This window comes from Scyliorhinus canicula, chromosome 2 (assembly GCF_902713615.1).
Source record: "Scyliorhinus canicula chromosome 2, sScyCan1.1, whole genome shotgun sequence".
Classification (NCBI taxonomy): Eukaryota; Metazoa; Chordata; class Chondrichthyes; order Carcharhiniformes; family Scyliorhinidae; genus Scyliorhinus; species Scyliorhinus canicula.
Window position 1 is genome coordinate 155,004,012 of NC_052147.1, and position 3,284 is coordinate 155,007,295.

Consider the following 3,284-nt stretch of genomic DNA (forward strand, 5'->3'; position numbering starts at 1 on the left):
TGGAGCTCACAGCTCCAGCTGCCAATACGGCCCCCCGCACTTCCGGGTCAGAGGCTGCGCATGCGCACGGTGGCGACCTACAGTGGCTCCATGGTGGACTCAGCCCGCGGACCTGGACTGCCGAAATAGTGCCCCAATTGACCGCTCGCCCGACCTGGACTGCCCGCATACATAGCCCCCAGTCCTGAATGAGGCCCCCTCTGCCGTCCGATCAACTCTCCCCTGACTGTGGTGGCCGTGGACTGAGTCCGCAGCCTCCTCGCGAGTTTTCCGAATTGCAGGACCAGAATAGAAACACGCCGTTGGGAATTCAGCTGGTCAGGGATGGAGAATAGCGGGGCGGGCCTCAGGCAGTAGACTGAGGCGGTGGATACTTGGCGTGGCGTACTCCCCGAGCACGCCGCTTTTGGGGGGTGGAGAATAGTGGAACCGATGCCAGTCCTAATTATGTGTGGGAAAACAGATTTTCCACCCCATCGCTGAACATGATTTCGGCGCCGATTTGCGGAGAATCCAGTCCATTCCAAAGTCACACTATTGAGGGATACTCCAGCAGTCCCATCATGAAATGGTGCTTAGCAGTGTGCAATTTAATGGCTCACAGGAGGAGAGGCTCCACAAATATCCCCAGCCTCCGTATTGGAGGAGCCAAGCAGATCAGTGCAAAAGTCAAGGGGGTGAATTCTCCGCCTCCCTAGCCATGTGTATCTCGGCAGCGTGCCGTTGCTGGCAGTGGGATATTCCGTTCCCACCGCTGGCAAATGGGATTTCTCATTGTAGGTACCCCATGCCGCTGGGAAAACTGCAGGCTGGGGTGCGCTGCCGGGGGAAGGGAAAATCCCACCGGCGGAGAATTTACCCCAAGTCTGAGGCATTCGCAAAGTCTTCAGCAAGAAGTACCGAGTGGGAGATCCATCTAGGACTCCTCTGGAGGTCCCCAGCATCACAATTATAGAAACTGGGCAGCATGGACAAGCTGGGCCGAAGAGCCTGTTTCCACGCTGTAAACATTTATGACCCTCTGACTCTGGCACTCCACGTGATATTAATAAATGGCTGAAGGCACTGGATACTGTAAAGGCTATAGGCCTTGACAATATTCCAGCAATAGAATCATAGAATTATAGAATCCCTACAATGCAGAAGGAAGCCATTCGGCCAATCGAATTTGCATCGACCCTCCGAAGGGGCAACTCACCCAGACCAATGAACCGTCCTATCCCCATAACCCGCCTAACCTTTTTGGACACTGAAGTGCAACTTGGCTTGGCCAGTTCACCTAACCCGCACATCTTTACACGGTGGGAGGAAGCCAGAGCACCCGGAGGAAACCCACGCAGACACAGGGAGAACGTGCAGACTCCGCACAGACAGTCATCCAAAGTCGGAATCCAACCCAGGCCCCTGGTGCTGTGAGGCAGCAGTACTAAGCACTGTGCTGCCCATAGCATTGCAGACATGTGCTCCAGAACTTTCCAACCTCTAGCCAAGCTCTTCCAGTGCAGCGATAACACTGGCATTGACCCGGTAAAGTGGAAAATTGCTGAGGTATGTCCCGTACACAAAATGCAGGACAATTCATCCCGGCCAATTCTGCCCCATTAATCTACTGTTGGTACTATTTTTGGTTGAAAACAATTAAATTAATTAATTAAATTAATTAACGAAACTAAGGGACAAATCAAGAGAGCCGCTCCTTAAAGGGACACTGCACCAAACAAAAAACTAATTGAAAAGGAAACTTAAAACATCAAACCAAAATATGATTAAAGGGGTTGTTTAAATCCCCCCAATCCCCTGCAGTGCCACTAGGCATAGAAGGCCTCGACAGTGCCGGCAGACACTGCATGCTCCCTCTCAGGGACACCCAGCCTCGAATATAGCCACAGTAGAGGGGCAGACAGTCAAGCTGGACGACCTCCTCAGTCACTTCCTGAACTTGTTGATGGCAAGTCTGATCAGGCCCAGGAACAGGTTCATGAGGACGTCTTTCCCACCTGTCTCTGCACTGGGTACCTGTAGATCAGGCATGTGGGGCTGAAGTGCAAACAAAACTAATAAAAGGTTTATTAAATAACTGAAAAGGGAGTGCACATATATACATGTGGTCTACAGACTCCACAAGGCCCCAGAAAATGCAGGCATCTTTGGAGTCCTTGAACCAACGCATCCTATGGTTGTATGGGACTGCTGAGTACAACACCCTCCACCCAGATTCCCCGAGCGTATGGGGAGGACTCACACGTAGACTGGCCACCACCAGGAACCTCCACCGCCAGGAGGCTTTGCTCTTGATCATCAAGTGATGAAAGGGGTAATTGACAGTGCACTCAGTTTGGGTTCCGCCAGGGTCACTCAGCTCCTGATGGTTATTGGAGGTCAATCATCTCAGTCCCAGGACATCAGTGCAGGAGTTCCTCAGGGTAGTGTCCCAGGCCCAACCAACTTCAGCTGCTTCATCAATGACCTCCCTTCCATCATAAGGTCAGAAGTGGGGATGTTTGCGGATGACTGCACAATGTTCAGCACCATTTGTGACTCCTCAGATAATGAAACAGCCCATGTCCAAATGCAGCAAGATCTGGACAATATCCAGGCTTGGGCTGGTAGATGTCAAGTAACATTCTTTCCACACAAGACAGCAATGGCTGTCTCCTACAAAAGAGAATCTAACCATCGCCCCTGGACATTCTATGCCATTACCATAGCCAAATCCCCCACATCCTACGGGTTACTACTGACCAGAAACTGAACTGGACTAGCCATATAAATACTGAGGCTACAAGAACAGGTCAGAATCTGGGGACTTTGCTGCGAGTAACTCACCTCCTGACCACCTGTTCACCATCTACAAGGCTCAAGTCAGGAGGGTGATGGAATACTCTCCATTTGCCTGGATGAGTGCAGTTCCAACAACACTCAAGAAGCTCAATACCATCCTGGATAAAGCAGCCCGCTTGATTGGCACCCCATCCACCACCCTAAACATTCACTCTTTCCACTACAATTGCATCAATGTGTACCATCTACAAGATGCACTGCAGCAACTCATCAAGGCTCCTCTTGCAGCACCGTCCAAACCCACGACCACTATCACCTTTATAAGGGCAGCAGATACATGGTAATACCACCACCTTCATGTTCATCTTCGAGCCACTCACCACCCTGACTATGAACCACATAATCGCCCATTCAGCAACATCCTGGAACTCCCTCCCTAACAGCACTGTGGGTGTACCTACACGATAGGGACTGCAGTGGTTGAAGAAGGCAGCTCACCATCT